The sequence below is a fragment of the Harpia harpyja genome, chromosome 23 (assembly GCF_026419915.1).
Source record: "Harpia harpyja isolate bHarHar1 chromosome 23, bHarHar1 primary haplotype, whole genome shotgun sequence".
In the NCBI taxonomy this organism is placed as follows: Eukaryota; Metazoa; Chordata; class Aves; order Accipitriformes; family Accipitridae; genus Harpia; species Harpia harpyja.
In genome coordinates this window covers 13,568,688-13,588,891 of record NC_068962.1, presented here as the reverse complement: position 1 = coordinate 13,588,891, position 20,204 = coordinate 13,568,688, and the positions used below count along the sequence as shown (strand labels likewise).

Below are 20,204 nucleotides of genomic sequence, written 5' to 3'. Positions count from 1 at the left end.
TAAAACACGCCAAATGAAAAGGTGTTTTGAGGGCAATTGTTCCTTTGCTACAATGGTTAACTTCTTTTAAGTGACAATACATTACTACCATGTTAGCACTCCAACAGCAATGGTGTAGTACATGAATAGATGATATGTTTAAATCTCTCCCTGAGCCAGGATTTATAACATGTTATCAATGTGTCTGTTATTCTGGATTTTCAGCTTAATAGACATTTTATAGCCAGTATTATCCTGGAAAAAACTCTCTGAAGACTTGAAGATTTTCAAAGGTGTTAGGGGCCCAAAGAGACAAAACGATGCCTAAACACGTTTTTGAAAATATCTAGTGCCTATATGCCTCCTCACATATCTAGCTGCTTGAAATTTTATCATTGCATAATATCAAAAAAGAAACACATTTTTTTCAAAATGGCAGAAAATGACTAACTCTTTTGGCTTGGATTTTTATAATTTTAAAGTGTTACTTGCTGGTAAAACAAAAATACATGATAGGGATCTCAGAGCTTGAGACAGGTGCTTCATCCTTTTTAATATTATTTATTTTAGTAAATAAACTTAATGTATTTTATGTTTCCCTTAATACTACTTACAAATCACTCAGGGTATCACTCTTTTAATCTGTTAATTCCCAACCTGAAACTAAGTACCTTAAAGAAGCCCAGCAAGTAGAAAAAAATATCATATTCTTTACTACCACCCTACTGGAAAGGGCAGCTTTCAGTCCAGGTTCCAGTGGTACAGGCAAGAGAAAATGTGGCAGCAGGATGCTGGTATGTCACCACACGAAAATCTTGAATCATCTCCTTGAAAAAATCTAGTTACAAGGGAGACAGAATAGCAGCCATAAGCAAGAATGCCTCTTATGTCACTTTAATCCAGGCTGCAATATTGCAGCAGAACTGATTTTGTGTACTTCGGGTATCCATCACCGAATTTAGTATTAGTGCTCAGATTGAGTATTGTGTGCCACAGGAGCTCATTTGGGCTGGTACATTACTGAATAGTTGCATTTTTTGAACACAGAACATTATTTAGACAACAAAATGTTGTCTCTACAACTGGTAGAGAGAATTGCTTTTATTCTGAGAAACAAGTTTAAATTTGCAATGCAAGCCTGGCAAATTTATTATATTCAGACCCCCCCTATATCTACCTATATCAGAGAGTTGCAGCTTGTTTATGGCTTCCTTTCCTCAATCAATGAAACAAAGTTATTACACCAAGCCCCTCAATTACAAACACTCTAAATCTGTTATCTTTCAGAAAGGACTGAGTCAGGGACTAAACTGAACACTTATCATCCAGTCTGAACTTCTAGTCATGAGCTAAGCAAACAATCTTACACTGTCTGGCTGATTTTTACCGAACAGGCTTTTCTGCCTTTGCCTTAACTACAAAATTGCTGCACGTTCATAGCTCATTTATTCCTGGCACCTGACACCAACATACAAAAAAAAGCCTCAATCTTTTGTGAGACAACTAGAGTCAGCAAATACAACCAGATTTATATAGCCTAAGTGAATTCATCTCAGCAGATCCTTGTAAAACCTCTCCATAACATGGACAGAGAATTTATCAGACTCTAAGCCACTGGTGGAGCATCCTCCAGCACCTTTCTACACAGTGAAGGAGAAAAAAAGCAAACAAATCTGTGGAGGCTGAGGATCACTGAAGCTAAGTCAGCACTGTAGTTTGCAATCTGGCTGGGAACTTTTAATAGATAAAATATTGGGCAACCTCTTTAACAGCAACACTTTGGTGATTTCAGACAACTGTGAACATTTTTTGTCTGAAAAGAACAGAAAATTCTATTCAACTGAGCCAAACTAAAATTTACCAAAAACTCAGATATCATAAGGATTAACTGTGCATTCAACTGAACCTAATAGTACGTAAATAATTAGCACCTGCTTCTGGGCTGTATTTCAGAAAGAGAGTCCGTTCTGTTTCTGATCCTTTCTTAAAAAATGCCAAATACCAAGGTGTTAACTACAGGTAGAACTGCCTGACAATTTATTACTGTTTTGCTCAACACTGACACTGTGAAAGGCCACAGTGCACTTGGCAATAGGCACTTGCCAAAGCAGATCAAAATTTTTAACTGTGCACCTACATTCAATAGTGCCTTATTATCCCTAAAGGAAAAAGACATTTCCACAGTCCGACGAGTATCCTACTCTGTTATCCTAAAGGCAATCATCTTTCAGAGGTTAGAACAAACAAAGGCAAGAAAAAACTATTAATCTAGTGACAGATTTCTTGATAATCCCGCAATTTCCATTCATAGCAATATAAAACAATGAGCTGTACACATTTCGTCATGCACACAATAGCACATACATCATTGCTTTTGAGCAAAGACACTCATTCCTTTAATCTCTTGTTGCATTTTCCTTTAAACTGTAAACTCCTTGGATCAGGACATTCTGGACAGAGCTTGCACATCACCTAGCATGATGAAAGCTCATACACAAGAAGACCTACAATGTTATTGCAATAATCAGAGGGTTCAGAGAACATGCAAGAAGAAAATGCAATGGCCAGTGCAAGAAGGAACATTTTATCGGTCAAAGAAAAATGCTTAGGGATTTATTTTACACTAACAAAGATACTTTCTATTATTATATTACATAATTCTAGGCAATGTGTTGAAAAAACTCTAGAATGTTTTTCACAAACAGTTGTAATGATAGAAATGAAATTAAGTCATGTGCTATCCTCACTCTATGCTTTCCTTCTGCTTCATCCTAATTCCATCTTCTTTCATTTTGAAGGTAATGAGCCTCTAAAAACACATTCATTTTTGTTCATGTGGCCAAGCACCACATTTCAGACAAAGTCGGTACAGGTCCAAACTCCCAGATTCTCTGGGGGATGGGACCAACCAAGTTCTATTCCTCAGTCCTGCTAATGTCCACAACAATTGGGGTACCACACACAACTTTTGGGTTTTTTTTTAGTGAAGCACACAAATCTAAAAGGAGTTAGCCTGATCATCATTTCAGAAACGTCACAGCAAGAGACAGGTTTTTTGTTGAATCATTAGCAACCTTTCACTGTGATAAGTTCTGAAAACTTAGGTTTTGACTAGTTGCAAGACAAATTCAGCCTTGGTATACAGCAAAAAAGAGCTTCATCAACCCCCTTTTTTAAACCAAAGATTGTGGCCCAAGCACATGGCTTGAAACTCTTTGGAAAAAAAGTTGAAGAAGGATTTTCAAATAAGATCCAAATAATCAGGCTCCTTTTCTCATTTCTTAGAAGTTTTTAAAAAATAGTTGTTTCTTGTTTGTTTCAATGGATGAGATAAAATTATCTTTCTTAGTTTAGGTTTTCTTTTTCTACCCTGAGGGACAGCACTTTCTATATAAAAGAATGGTTGTACAGACACTTCAGGGCCACCAAACCAGCCTTTTTCAAAACCAAAATTAATAAAAATTAAATTAATAAAATGTTTGTTCCATTTTTGCCAGAAGAGAGCAGTTAAAAGTTACAAAAATGTTCAGTATGTAACACACAGCATGCAGAACTTTCCTCATTAAGTAGTTAAAGCTCTCAGTAGGCTGCTGATTCCCTCAGCTCACATTTTGAAGGCAGCGTGCACCCAATTTTGTTCATGTGTGTCAGCATCACATTTCAGACAATGTTGGTACAGATTCCAGCTCTCAGCTTCTCTAGTTGATGGGATCACCAGCCAAGCTCTGTTACCGAGTCCTACTAATGTTCACAGTAAGTGGATTAATCATCTACAACTTGATTTTTAGTGAAGCGCATAAATCTAAAGTGAGTGTCAGATGCCTGCAGATAACTTGCTGGAAGCAGAAAACTTTATGATACCTATTTTGAATTCAGTGTCCCATAGGGAACTGAGTTGCTCAGAGTTTAAAGCCATTTCAAAAATGACAACCAATTCTAGGACTGCAAATTGAGCAGTCTGTGGATTATCAGAACTTCTGTGCGTCCAATGTCATGTTTTACCTTGCACGTAGCTCCTAAAGTGCCTTGAATAAATTAAGGTCACTTTAAAAATCGTGGCTGCAAATGAACTGACCCATGTCTGGATTTCACAGTAGGAAAAGGCAACTGGTCGGAGGATGCTGTGGCTCACATCTAACCCACCTGCCCAAGTTTCCTTTCCAGTGCAAACCCAGACATGGGACTGGTTGAACAACTTGTCGTTGTCCTGTGATGGAGCCAGGGCCTGACTTCAGGCATTCTAAGGTTTATCAGCTTACACACAGACCAAATAAAACAGCAACAGAGCTAGAAATTCATCCTTATACTCAGGTTTGTTATTCATATTCATAAAATCAGACTCATACCACTCCATAATTCAAGATATGCTTTTCTGTCCATCCCGCACCCTTAGACCAGGCTATTTCTACACATTATTTAGTATTCCAAGATGGACGGGTCATAGTCAGTGAAGAGGTTAATGCACAGTTAATTGTTGGTAGTCACAGTCACCCTTACTTCCTGTCCCAAAGTTAAGTTTTGAATAAAATCTCTCACAATATTTCAGTATTTTCCCAGAGAGTCTGTATCCTGTCTGGATACAACTTGTTCTGGGGTTGGATCTCAAAACCTCCTCCCTCAACTCCCCCCACTGTGTAATGTATATTTTCTAACATGAGTATTCAATAGCCCCTTTTAAGATTCGGTTAGTTCATTTGAGTTTCACTGCAGGACTTAGAAGGCTTGCCCTTGACACGCTTGCGTACAGAAAAAGAAAACTACTGAATATTTAATAAGCCCTTGGAAATACAACATTTAATATGCTCTAATGCAGGTACAGAATTGCCTTTAAAGAAAAAAGATGACAATGTTGCTTTAAATAACTATCTTCACAGGCACATTATGAGACTTGATACATGCATGTTGCTGGAATTTAAAACAATTTAAAAAAAACCAATAATCCTCCCCACCACACTTAGTAGACTAAAAATACAACTACAGGGAGACTGTCACAGAAAAGAGATTGTGTTTATTTCTTAAAGAAACCAGCTTTGAAGCTTGCTCACTATTGAAACCAAAATCCTGCTTTCATTGCAAAAGATAAGAATTTACTAAGTGACTTAACTTTTCCTGACTGAAACAAGAGTGAGGGAGTTTCCACAGTCATGAGTTCTTTGCTTTCCCACCAGATCATTCTTGCTAAATAGAACCCTCAAACAGAGTATCTTTCCTCTTGGATAAAAAAATCCTTAAAAGGAAAGCAGTATTTTTTTTTTTTTAATATCATACTCATTTTGAAAAATCAAAAATAAATTTCTATACTTTGGAGATTTAAAAATTATTTCCAGTGATGTCTGTTCATATCTGTTAGTTTAAGCCTCATCTTTTCATAGTCCAGAATATGATGCAAATTATTTGAAAAAATAACTGCTTCAGTATCTTCCTTCTACTAACCCTCTGACCACAAGAAGTGAGCTAATCTATGCATTAAACACATCCAATCTCATTGACTGCAAAAACTTAGTCAGATATATTAATTACAAAACTATATTCTAGAATTTTTATTCATATGTACTCTAAGACTCATTGATGAACAATATTTCTTAGAATAAGACAGTTATAAGTGGTTATACCAAAATTAAATATTCCCATCATAAACATTATAATCTGATATTGACTTTTTTTTCTCTCAAGGTTGAGGAAAGAAAAGTCTTTGTTCCTGTAAATTTTCCATATATTTGTCCCATAATATTCTCCACAAGCCTTTTTCATTCTTCCAGGAATTCAAACCCACGGTTACTTTGGGGAATCCCCCTAGTTCTGCAGGAGTGAGATCGAGTTAGACAAGGAACAAAGCCAATGTCACATACTGTTTCCAATTAGCCACAACTAACTTGTGATGCTGATTTTTTAATCCAGTTTTATAGCTGCTTAGTCATATAAAACCAAAGTCTTAAAAAAAAAATCCCATAAAAATTCCAATAAATTAGAGGGATTTGGGTGTTCAATGAAAATACGACTTGACTATGGATTTTACTTAAGCAGAAAAAGAAACTGCATTTGTAACGTACATGGCATGCTTCACTCTAATGAGTAGCAACTAACATTGGAATGAAATCACAGAATTAGATACTACTTCCAGCTTTAAAGAGAGTTGTCTCTCGGTTTAGATTTGACAGATTGTCCTCATTTCTGACTTTAACACGACAGATTTTTTCCCTCTGTTTAATTTCATATGGCTATCAGGAGACTGCTAAAATCATAATGTGATTTCAGAATGAGCTCTTGTGATAACCTTACCTCTCTGTATGGTTTAATGTTCTGTGGGGTGAAATTTAAATATTAACATTCATTTTGCACAAACCCAAATATCTCACCAAATGGATCATCGGTCTCTTCACGACTCTATTGCTCAAAGTTGCTGTTCTTCCTTAGCCATAAACTCCCCTTGGAAAATTATTATTTTGTAAAAAAAGAAAAAAAGGAAAAGTCATATATGTTTTTATGGTGTGATGCATTTTCAGTGCATTGCATCTGGGTATACTGAGTAAGAAACCAAATACCATCAGTAGCTACTAACCAAACTACTGGCATTTAAAATATAAACTCAAGGCAAATATACTATCAGTTTGCTTCATCACTCATAAATCATAATCTTTCACATTATCACTCTTCAAAGATTAAGGAATGGATACAAACACAGCATTTTAAATAAATCTTCAACGGAAAAATAAAAACATGATACATGAAGTATCAGGCACTAAGACCAAGCTAATGTCTCTAAAAATCTGTAACTCATCCTTCTTATGGGGGATAAGGGAGAATGTCAGCATTAAACTGGTTTTTAAATATCTAGATAAAGATTTAAAAGCCCAACCTTAGCAACCTAATTTGGAAACTCTGGCCATTATAATTTCTCAACCAACATCAAGCCACAGTTGGTAGAGTTCTTTCCAATAGTTTTGTTTTCATACTGTGAAAGATAAGTCTACTCTTCAAATCCTCAGTACAGTTCTTCCTCATCTGCACTCTCTCCTGCTAACATTATTTGGCATTCAATTTAACAGTTAACATTCTGCTGCTACAATTCTACTCATAGTCATACTTGAAAGAAAAAGATCTATATATCAATACACTTTTATTGATATACTGTTTAAGAACAGCCTATAAGTAATACGCTATGCATAGATTTATAGTGCGGGAGTATTTACAACTCAGAGTGGCTACCATCTGTACGTAGTAGTGGGAACACAAATGTTCTCTTGTTTGCTCATTCTTTTCCCGTTTGTTATAGTTTTACAAAGCAGTTGTCTTTCGTTACCAGCTGTAGCACAAATAAAGAGGTTATGAATACCTCTTTTCATATTCAGAAATCCAGGTCCACAATTAAGTCACTCTAACTCAGTTGTCAGGTAAATCAGCAGTCTGACACTAGTTTGACCCAGATACATACCTGACTCAACAAATCTTAGGCACATCTACATTTTAAAGCAGATCATAAAGAAAACTAGAGTTACAAATTATGCTGTATTTTAATTGCATTTAAGTGACATGTATCTTCCCAAAGGATTGAAAACTGACTTACAGACCTACCCTGATACAGACACATGTTCTGCTGCTCAGCATGGAAAACTTTGTCTCTGCTGAGCAACTGGAAAGAAGATGCGACAATGCGTTTCAGTGGCAGGGCCACACTTCATGCAGTGGGAGTCCCTGGGACAGGACTGATCTGCTGCCCAGGACATTCCCTTGTACTCCATCCCTGGTTGCCTCATGTCCAAGAAAATTACTAATTTCCTAAATGACCAGTGCTGTTTCCCACTAGGCAAATCAAAACCACCTGACTTTGGTCTTCTATTGAGCAACTAAGTCAAACATGTCATAACAACACACAACATATATCCCACTGCCTGTTTTTTCCTCCTGACGACTCAGCAGAACTGCTTGAAAAGCAATTATGCTGCCTCCAGAAACTTCCTTTTCCCATTCACTTGAATTTATCAAGCTTGTTTCACTTAGGATCTTTCTGAGCTGTGACTATCACAGCAATGTTTTATGTTTTACAGCCAGCTGTGTTTATTTTTTTAACTAGACTTGGCATTTATATTCTAGCACTCATTTTTTAAAAAGGCATCAGCAAGGCTCACTTTGACCTTGCTTTATGGACAAGGTCTGCATAGTTACTCGGCCTGATAAGCAAACCACTGCCACTCATTCATTAAACATTGCTATAAATCTACGCACTCAAGCAGGCAAAATATTTCTAGCGGCTGCAAAAATGCAATGGATATTCTTCCTGGAATCAAGGCAAAGGTGAGAAAAAGAGGAATTCTCAGTCCATATTCTGGGTCTGGTATCAGACATTCAGGGGCTTCTTACTACTAAAAGACCATCTTCCAAAAAGAAGCTAAAATTCTCTGAAGGGCTGAAGGCGGCACATTTTGAAGGACCCATTTCAGGCAATCCCAAATTTACATGCTGAGTCAAATTAGCATCTCTGTATGCTTTGTTTCCCTTCCCCAGACTACCCGCTGTTCACACCATTACAGCAGAGTTTAGGCTCTGGGACCTCGCAACTTGAAATGCTACACAGGCAATATCGTTCTTTCTCCACTTGATTTATCATGAAAAGGTTTAATTTGGCTCAATGGGTCAAAACTGGGAAAAAAATCTTCAGTATAATACTATTTATTATTAATAGACTTTCACACCCATGCAGACAAATGGAGAAAAGAGATAAATTCTTAAGAAGATAAATTCATGAAAATTCTATTATAATGTCATTTGTCTAGTACATAAACCTCATGTCCATTAAAATTACAGAAACATTTTCAGCCCTATTATCTCTGTCTCACTTAAGCACTCAGGCTCATTTACGTCTACTTTTTCTCTCACTCAAAACAAGTCTTATGGCCTAATTTAAAATTAAACTTGGGCAAATTTAGAAAACTAAGATTTTGAGGTTTGACATCCATTAAGATTTGTAATAGAGCCCACCTTAGTCTTCACCAGCAAAGCTTTATAACCAAACCATATAAACATTTTTGCTATTCCAAATCTAATCAAAACGTACTGGAATTATTTACAAATTTTCCAGGCTTGTGTGTTTCCTGTACAACATAATAAGTCTTCTACTGCAAGAGCTGGAATAGAAATTACCGAACTACTTCTTAAAAATTGAAGAGACAGAGCCATTTCCAAGATACTCAAAAGTGTATGCAAAGCCTTCAAACAGCTGATTACCAGGTCTTTTTTGACTGGAAGCTCTTTCTTCCTTATACTAATTAAGCAGTATTGGTTTAATTTTTCATACCTATACCACAGTAATACAATTCAGTTGATATTAACTGGTGCCCTTGTTTCATGATTGTGAATTAGTTATGGGAAAGCAAAAATGTAATGAATAGGCCACCTAGACTATGGCATTGCCTAAATCTTAGTCGCTTGGTATGGTAGTCTTAATGCAGCAGGTTTTGTGGAGTAACCTAGATTTAATAAGAGCAAATGATGAACCCAGAAACTTCACCCTATGGCTTCTTACAGGAACTGTCACAGTTGCAATCCAGCAGACAAAACTCTTCTGCCATTTGCACTAGCAGGGTAGCGAATAACAGGAGTAGTTTAACTGACCCATGGTAGAGCGGGATTTTTATGCCAGTATACTCTCCCTGTGTGGTTTCTGTGACTTTCTTATTTGAATCTGAAGGGCACACATGCCTGCATACTCATCTGCTTTTTCCAACTGAATTACTGGTTTACTGAAAGATATTATTTCTTCCTCCAAACCTGGCCTCACTTTGAGGCTGAAGCCTTCCTCCCCTGCATCAGCTAGATGCCAGGAAAGTGGAAGGGAGCATAGGATAAATGGTGACCTTAATTAAACAAATCTACCGTCTAATAAAATTAAAACAGTTCCTCTTCAGAGGAAGATTTATACCTTTCCATAGTCAAATTGCTGGATAGTCTATAAAATAAAACCAGTATCTCAGCTTTAACCTTTTCCTAGGCCAGATGAGACAGTGTCCTTGGAATTCCTCCATCACCTCACAGGAGCCTCTGAAAAGTCTTTTAAGATTTAAAAAAAAAAAAATCTTTGAGATACCTAAATTGATGAACTGTGCACCCTAACACTCTGGTACAGCTGAAAGAGTGATGCACTTGGAGAAGAGTTTGAGGTCAGAAGGGCATTTTTATGAGAGGGGTAAGGCTGTTAAAGCTCCTGTGCATGATGCATGTGAGTATGTTTCAAGCTCACAACACAATCACATAGATCAAAGCTAAATTTAGAGACAGTGAATTATTCATTGCAACAGTAGTCAGCTAGGCGTATCTGGATTCTCAGGAACTGAGCACATCGCCCCAGACAACACTAGTTCATACACACACATTGTTTTCTCAGATCTATCTTTTGGCTCCATGGTGCAAAAAAATTGCATTGATCAACCAGGTGCCCAGAATCTTGTTGAAGGTTTTCCTAAAGATAGGTAAAAAGCTATATGTAGCTTACTTGCATTTTTTAATACATTAAAATGCCATTTACCTCTGTCTCCAGGGATGCAGAAGTAACAGTTCAATTGAACTGAGAAAGGGAACGTAAGAAAGAGAAAACCCACCAGTATGACAGTTATTAGGATACTCAGACAACTGTGACATTCAGATTTCATTCCTGCCCTGTTCAAAGCAGACACTTGAACTGAGATGAAAGATAGCTCAAGACCCTCCTGTAGATCCTGGGAGTTGCATGTTTAAGCATACGAAAAAGATTACACAAGTTTATGAGAGGGATTATATGACACTGGGCCTGTGATAACAACAGGGAATTGGACTCAAAGACCCAAGAGGCTCCTCCAGCCCTCTGTCCCCATGAATATTTCCAAATCCAATTTACACATTTATTTAATACATAGATTATGTTCTAAGCTATTGCCATTGCAAGCATTAGCATTGAAGCCGCATACAGCACCATTTAAAATGTATTCCTACTCTTTAATAGTATCTGCACTGCCAACATTATTTAGCTTAAACATTCTCTTAGAATTTTATCACCAGTTTGCCCTAGGGACTGACACTAATCCTTATACTCAGGGCTGGACTAATTAGCACAATGACAAATACCAGTGATGTTGTGCACAGACCATCATCCTGCTGAAGGTTTCTTTATCCAAGAGCTTGTTATTGATGAGAGGGAGCAGGCTAGCAGCAGAGGGGAACCACACGGGACTTGCCTTGTGACCTCAGGAGAACAGAGGAATTAATTCCTGTGTCAAACCTGTCAATCCACCGTAGCATATATTTCTTCAGAACCAAGTGCTGAGATGGACAAAAGCATTCATCCCAGTCCAGCAGGCTTCAGAAGCAGCCTTCCCAGCTTGCCAGGGAAAGCTACTGTCTGTCTGCTGCACTTTGGCTTTTAATGACAACTCTTGTCTCTTTCAGAGGTATTACGGTTATTCAGAAAATAAATATCTTCACCCTTTTCCTTGTGATTCTAAACTCCATTTTTATTTTTTAACTTACATTAATAGCTTACTTATGAAAAATCAATAGTACAATATACACGGTGGACCCATTCCTGGATCTTTTTGATTAAATTCTCCACACAAAGGGGCATGGGAAGAAATATAAACTTAGTATAAACATTTGGATGTCCTGTATGGCTAAAATTCATCTGCAGTAAAGCAGCCAGCAATACCAATACTTGTATTATTGTTTATGTGTCAGAGTCAACATGCCATTGAGTTAGCTGGAGCAGTTCTTTCTCCATGCAGCTAGGATTTTGGACTATCTGAAGGAACGTAACTCTGCACTGGTTATAGTTTGGGCTGGTATCTTTACAACAATCCTCACGGCAATGAAAGGCAATATTTGTAGCATGCAAAGAAAACCTCGCATTAAGGGAACACAATTCTATAGAGAGAGTTTCTGTGTTGAAGACCAGAGTCAGGCAATCACGCAGTAAAGAAGGTCTTTGACATGACTTGAGATCTTGCTGCTGATTACGTAGAGTGGGAACTCTGTGAGAATGAATTGCCGCCGCTGCCACTACCAGGCAGACCATGCTCACTAGAGACTGTGAATGCAATCTGCGAAAGAAGCGGCACGCAAGGCTGCACAGAGGCACGTTCCACAGTTTCCATTTCCAGTTTAAGGTCTACATGGGATGTTTACTGCTGGCACATTCCTTTCAAGACTGGTTACATCTGTCTCCATACTTCTCTTAAATAAGGAGCAGGTTACTTGTACACGGAATTACAAGTGTTGTCACTGCTGAAATATGCATGTGACATACCAGCAGAGGTTGGTCACCGGTGGTGTTTACGAAGCAGCAAACTGGGCTTTGGGGAACTCTGTGGTTTTTTATTTAGGGCTTTGCAGTCCTGATTTGAAGGGTAATAAATTCTCTTTGTTTTCATATCACTGACAGTCATACAACATCTTGACAAAATGATGCATGCCAAGAAAAACAACTTTATTTAACAGCATGCAAGCAGAGAAGTCTAGTGGCAGGCTCAGCCTTCATTTTCACCTTGTTTCTTCAGCTCTTTTTCATCAGTTCACCTACTCACTCTTCTCTTTACCATTCTGCAGTTCAAGATGTAGAAAATGAAGATAAGCCATTTCATCATGAATTTTCCAGATGGTTTGCTTCTTCAGGATTTGAATGAAAGCCTCTTTCCCTGGTGTCTAATGAAATTTGCCCTGATAACTCTTGGGGAAACTGAAAACAAAACGAAAACATTAGCAGGATGCTACTGGTGACTGTGTTCTTTACAGCCTCCTAATTCCTAACAAAAACACTGCTACTCACAAACGATTCTTAACCATCAAGACTCTCTGTCCCTTAAGATGTTCAGAATTATAATTGCATTAAAACATCAACCTTTGGTCAAAGAGGGGTTGGTAGGGTGGTATTTTGGGGGGAGGGTGGTTTTTGGACTGAAGCTACTAGGAGAGATGATGCTCACTAAAATGGTCTAATATAAGATTATCACTTGCAGTGTGCAGGATTGCTTTGCCAAGCAAAAGCAGAGACACATTAAGAGACGGTATGTGACAAACCTGGAAGGCTGGGGGAAACAGAAGCAAACTTAAATACACCAGAGGGTTCTTTCTGGTTTGCAGCACACAGCAGAGAGAGGTCTTCTTTCTGCTCCATTTTAGGAATAAAAGGCTGCTTCTTTCTTCAGTAAAGTATATGCTATAATGCGAATGTTATCCCAGCCAGTCAGGTATTTCCCCTGCTCTCAACACATGAACAGCTCAAAAAAATACCATTCATGAGCAGGGTTTACCATCTATGCTATGTTTATACATATGTTTATAATATATGCTATTTCCAGTTCAAATACAGATTGCTTATACATCATTGTGTTTGACCTGCAGTTTTACAACCTTTGGTGCATGTCTCCCAGTGCAATTATGAGTTTGGTCCCTAGGGAAAGACAGGGAGTCACTGCTGTCAGGTGAACATGACGCAGGACTCACACGAGGTACCAAGGTTGAGAGCAGCATATCCACTCAACAAATGGACGAATGTTGCTACAAAGGGGATTTTTAGCATTGCAAGAAACTACAGTCATCTTATTTCACAACAGCAGTAGTGACTACTGTCTGCAAATCTAGCCTCCCTCTTCTCTAGAGGATAACAATGAAAACAGATGTTACTTGCTAAATTAAAATTAATAATAAAGAAACTCACCTGTACAGAATATTTTTCATTCACCCAGCTCAAGTACTCCAGAATGATCCGTCATACCACGTACTGTGTGGGCTGGGATTATGGCTGAGGAAACACTAGAGGCTTCTGAGCTCAATTCCATCTCACCATGGCAAGGGCAGGCAGCTCCCAGGCCACAACACTCTAGATGTCCCAGTGCCAAAAAAGACTATTTCTAGCTTCCTCGTATACAACGGAGATGAAAATTGTTGAAGTTCAGATAGAAATAACCTGTCTCCCACATGTCACAGGGGGTCTGGTTGCTTCCCAGACCTTCAGACCTCTCATTTCTCTGTCATTGCTAGATGAAATGAAAAATTCTTATACAGTGAATGACATCCAGTTATATGTTAGGGTGTTTGGGTAAGTCCATCATGCTCTAGTTTGTTTTTTTTCTCTTGGTCCAAATATGCCTACTTGCACCTGCTTCATTCATGTGAAGCTGAACCCTTGATGCCAGGGCATGCTTTCTGCACTGGTACCACATACAGCAGTACACAAAAGCAGCGCCCGACAACAGCTGTTAGCAACTCCAGCACATGTGTACATTACTGAGAGCATTTGGAAGGATGGCATAGTGCATGGCATGCAGGGTCTTCAATTGACAAATTCTTGTGTGGCGACAAAGCTCCTGTCTCAGGCCACAGGACAGATGCCCTCCAAACCTACACACTTGCATATAAATAACACATTTCTAATAATATCTTCCTAATAATATCTTCCTTTATGCTGAACATGGACATTGATATGTTACCCTGTTTACCCAAGGTAGTCTTAATACACATATATGGCACTTATGTCTTTTAAAACTTTCTGTGGCAGTGGATCTTCCAAGAACACTGAAAACTGTCAAACTTCTTCCTCCCATAAGTCTCAATATATTTTTGGGTGGGAGGACATAAAGATGTGTTATACAACCTCTGGAAATGTTCCAGTTTGAAAAATCATAATGTCTGGTCAACTCCCTTAGTTTTAGCACATCGTTTGCATGTTGCTACTTTAGTTTCTAAAATAATGCAATCTGGAAACGTTCCAGTTTGAAAAATCACAACGTCTGGTCAACTCCCTTAGTTCTAGCACATCATTTGCATGTTGCTACTTTAGTTTCTAAAATAATGCAATCCAAGAGGTGAAAAGTTGCAGTTATTCGCAGAAAAACTGTCTGAAATTTTCATTGGGAATTCCAGTCTCTCCAGGAGAGAATTTAATTTCTGCTCTCCCCTGTATCTCTCCTGCAAAAGACGTTTCCCATGCACACAGCCAGTAGCTGGGGGTTAGGATGCTCACAGGGGAGGTGAAAGACCATGTCAAAGTCTCTAAGGAGTCAATGAGTGCCCCAGACTACAGCCTTGGACTGATGTGGAGTCCACTTTTCCTTGCCATCCAAAGGGCTACGCAACAGACTTCAAATCCCCAAAATTTCAGGAAACAAAATTTTTGTTTTCCAGTCAGCCACAACCATGATTTTATCCCAGTTGTAGCGGGTAAGATTTTCTAACTGGAACACCCCAACATACTCTCTCTCTCTCTCTCTCTTTCTTTTCCTCTCCGTCTCCTCTTTCTGCATCAAGCACCATCTCAAGTGACAGACAGGCAGACAATGCACCAGACTTTTTCAAACCCTACTGGGAAACGCACTTGAAAGAAAAGTATCAAAACCATCCAAAACCACACACAAAATATAATGGCATGCAATTAATTAACCTGTCAAGATAGAAGCAGACATTATTGTTCTGATGAGCTTTTTAGACTGTGGGTTGCTTCCTCTTGCCAGGTGCAGCTGCAGTGATAGCAGGGGGGAAGCTCACAAAAATCCTATTCTGCCAACCCAGAACAAAAACTGGCCTTCAGACAAACGGCCTGGCCATGCGCTCACTGAATACAAGAGCTTCTCTCCAGAAGAAATCAGATACAGAATGAGACAAAGCAAGGGAGGGGGGGGGTCCATTTTGCACAGCTGGCACCAATACTATTTCTTTAAAAAAAAAAAAAAAAAAGAGTGGCTGGAGCTCAACCAGAGCCAAATACATGGAGCTTTTCAGGCTCAATCCTGTGAAATGCTGAGCACCTCCTGCAGTGGGAACTGAGGATACTTGATAGAGGGAAAGATAAGCAGAACATAGGACTGGTCCAGTGAGGGCTGTTTGCCCAGGCTCCCCATAGGAAACATATGAATGTGGGAATCTGACAAAGCTCTTTAGCTTTATGGAAAATAAAAACAGTAGAAGTCTCAGTTTGTACACACTGTTTCATCTGACACTCTTGGGTTTTTATCTCCATTTCTGCATGGGATTTATAGCAAACTTTATTTTAGTGCTTCCAGAGCTCATGCCTTGCTGTTGTAGCTTTCTGGAAAATTTTCATTTGATTAACGTTTCATCTACTGTTTCTTTGATTATATAATGTCCTAGTGCAGCTCTTACAGTTACCCACACTGCCAGTTACAGCTTTCTTTTTTTGGCCCAATCTTGAAAAATTTTCTGGGATTCAGAAAATTCTCTATGTTACATGGGGTTAAATCACTACCAAGACTAAGAGGGCTTGTTGACCAGTTGCTATTACACAAGTCTCCTTATTCTGGGGTTCTTATTGTTTGTAAGTTCATTGTAGTTTATTCATTAGATAAATGAGTGGGAAACAGATAATGCTTCAGGTACAGATAACTGCAGTGCCAGGAGGGGAGGTTCTCTGAAATAAAAAAATAGTTATTTATGTATTATTCACCTTTTTTCAGATTTCAGCCATGAAATTTCAGCTGAATCTCAACAGGCATCCTGGGGGACAGATACACATTATAGCCTAGGAACACATTCTAAAAGCTAGGTTCTGAAATTATGGATAGCAAGAAGTTAGGAAGCAAGAAATTTTGTTTCTCTTAGAAGACTACCAATATGGAACAGGTTTTGAGAGTTCTTTTGTAAAAACAGGGTTATGGACACTTATGTCCCCAACTAAAGTATGTGTCAGGTCAGCTGAGATGGAGTTTTGCTTACCAAGTATAGGTCTATGTTTAAAAGATAAAGTTTTATTTCCCATACTGCTTGTAGGAGTTTCATTAAACATTTTGACTACTAGCATGCTATCAAGTGATATAATGTTTCATATATGAAGTGATGACCAACAGTGTGAAAATCTAAGTTTCACAGCTTCATATTCATTAACAGTTCATTTCAAATGTATGAAAATTTATGCTGGATATGGCCAGAAAAAGTACTCAAATGTCTATTATTAAATCCCATTTCATTTACCACTGGCTAATGATCCAAATACTCAGATGTTAGAAACTGAGGATGAAGAAAGCTGAGAAGGTTTTTGTGCATTTGTAAATAGGCCTGTGCCCACCCTAGAAGGACTGACTGCTGGTATATTACATTACTCATTGTCACAAATCCATGACCGCATCGGATAGCCAGAAGAGGAAAGTCACTACCTGTACTGGTTGAGTTAAAGTATTTTTCTTATTTTATTTTACTTATCTGATAATAGTACTATGTGAAAACATGACTATATTTGTTTTCTGCAGTTCTGTGTTATTGAAATATGCACATTGCAAGGGGCTAAAAAGGCCACAACATGACATTGCCATAACTGGCTTAGCACATGAGGTTCTTGCATTTTCCAAAGAAAGAATATAGGGTAGGTGGAAAACGTCCTTATGAAAGCAAAATGAGCCAAAATTCTGTGTAAATAGAGCCAGATATTAAAATATTTTGGGGTTTTTTTGGCTGCAGAAATGACAATGCATAAAATTGGCTCATGCAAGATATGATCATATAAGATTTACATATATCAGCAGATGCACATGGAGATCAGAAGCAGCCCATTTGAAAATTTAGGCCCATGAAAGATAATAGAAGTCAATAAGGGAAGCCACATGCAAGACCAAAAGAAGAACATTTATCAGTTGAATGTGCATTTACAAGGCATGCTAGGGAGGCAGTAGGTCATTAGATAAGACTTAGTGTGGTACACATGCACCCATCTGTATGATAGAGCAGCAACAGCCTGCACAGGCAAAGACATCTTTCCCCCATTTCATTCAGATCCAGGCTGCCTGCAATGCTAGCTGGTATCAGTGACACTCTTCCAAAAATACAAGTTGATTCAGGCTTGTACTCCTTCAGTGGCTGATCATCACCATACAAGACCTGATGATGAACGCAGCTGCACTGGTGTAATAACAGAATAACTTAGTACGACGCAATGGAGTTTCATGCTGTTAGAACTGAGATCAGAAACAAACCCAATGTCATAGAACTGCGGAAATAAGAGAGTAAGCCAAAAAAAGTAACCTAGCCTGGCAATGTCAGACCGTCTAAGACAGTGATTGTGCAATTATTTTGAAGTCAACGTGATGACACAGAGGTTTCAATGGGGCACGTGCTTAAGAATCTTGCTGACCCACAAACAAACACATCGATTTTGGTAATGTGATGCTGACTGGGTCCCCTGCGTGTGTGTAAGCTCACTCAATGTGCACAGACTGCTGCTGTATTGTTCTGCAGCTACTAGGTGTAGCAAATTTATAGAGAAGCAATAAAACAAACTCTGAAATCCATTGGTACATGATCCAAGATTCAGCTCATGACATGGACCTTAAGATCTTTCTTTTATTCAAAGTAAATCTAGAAAGGCTCATGTAATTTAGAAGTGCCCAACAAATTTATTCAGTGCAGGCTTGTAAGATATGCAGACATGCAGCAAGATGCTGGTCTATGAATCATTAATTAATATTCTCTTACACGCTTACCTTGAAAGTAAGCCTGAAATGAAGTTCGCAATGGTGACAGCGTACATGAGAAAGCTCCATTTCTCCCATGTCCCTGCTAAATTTCTCCACCAAGCTATTGTCATGATAAAAGTGTTTATTAAACTACATCTGGATGATATATATGCATCAAGTCATTGGAAACTCTTCATATACCAAACCAGCTGTCGTGGTTTAACCCCAGCCAGCAACTAAACACCATGCAGCCGCTCACTCACTCCCCCCCACCCAGTGGGATGGGGGAGAAAATCGGGAAAAGAAGCAAAACCCATGGGTTGAGATAAGAACGGTTTAATAGAACAGAAAAGAAGAAACTAATAATGATAATGATAACACTAATAAAATGACAACAGCAATAATGAAAGGATTGGAATGTACAAATGATGCGCAGTGCAATTGCTCACCACCCACCGACCGACACCCAGCCAGTCCCCCGCGCCCACTTCCCCGTTCCTATACTGGATGGGACGTCCCATGGTATGGAATACCCCATTGGCCAGTTTGGGTCAGCTGCCCTGGCTGTGTCCTGTGCCAACTTCTTGTGCCCCTCCAGCTTTCTCGCTGGCTGGGCATGAGAAGCTGAAAAATCCTTGACAGTAGTCTAAACACTACTGAGCAACAACTGAAAACATCAGTGTTATCAACATTCTTCACATACTGAACTCAAAACATAGCACTGTACCAGCTACTAGGAAGACAGTTAACTCTATCCCAGCTGAAACCAGGACACCAGCCAAATTGAAAGTCCTCAGTTGTCACTGTAAACGAGGCACGTGTGGACACATTGGTGTAACAGAGAAGGTCGGTAAAATAAAACTTACTCAGCTCTCTCCAAGGCACTTCTAAGACTATGACACTGCCATTTTTAAGATTACTAGCTGGAATGACTTATAGGAGACTGCAAACAGTTGTTGCTATTTCCAAACTTTAAAGTGACTCCTAATTTCTAAGAGTAGTACTAATAATTACACCAAATAATGTAGCTGAGTACAAAAGAAAAAGTAAACATGGCCTTATTCAACTTCTGGTAATATGCCTATCTTAAATGCAACCCAAGTTGATGAAATGCCAGCAGAAATGTTTTGAATTAATGGCATTCATCTGATTAGAAGCTTCATTTTGATCTTCAGCATGAATTTACTCTAAACCTCAGGCTAGATTTCAGAGCTGCTTATCGTACGTATGCTAACTAGCTCACGGAGGAGACAGGAGGAATTCCCAGGTTAGGAGGGAAAGGAAGGCTCACGTACTTGATACAGAAAAATAAAACATTTTTTTCAATTCAGAGTCCTATTTTTTTTTTTTTTAAATGAGTTACCTGCAAATAGGGCAGTTTCATTTAGTTCAGAGGCTTGCTGCCACCATGCAGTACTGAAGGAGCACTCCTTCAGAATTTCCTGTTTTGCCGATACATGTAATTTGGACAGTTGGTCTAAGTCATGGATAAAAACACCATGAGGCACAGGTTTAAAATTTTCTAAATTTCTTCCTGTCCTGGATGTGTAAGTGTTCCTCCGTGTGTTTGCATATTCTGTGCACTTCTTACATTTTTTACATTTTCAGCCGATATTGTTAATAAGGAGAAAACTCGGAGAAAAAGTAACAACTCATTCCATGTTTTGACTACTGTAACAGAGATTCACCCACAATCACTGAAAGAGGAAGTAAATCCCAGGCTTCATAAGTTTATTTATTTTCTCAACTTGGTAGGCTGAGAAAGAAGTAAAGAAGGAAGAACACATCAGAACCTTCAAAAGCAAT

General features: G+C 38.6%; 1 protein-coding gene across 8 annotated transcripts in view; it reads right to left on the bottom strand.

Annotated features, from left to right (window-relative positions):
• The window catches only part of KCNC2 (potassium voltage-gated channel subfamily C member 2), a 103,200-nt gene that overhangs the window by 11,488 nt on the left and 71,508 nt on the right, over window positions 1-20,204 (bottom strand). The gene's annotated exons all lie outside the window — the stretch shown is intronic.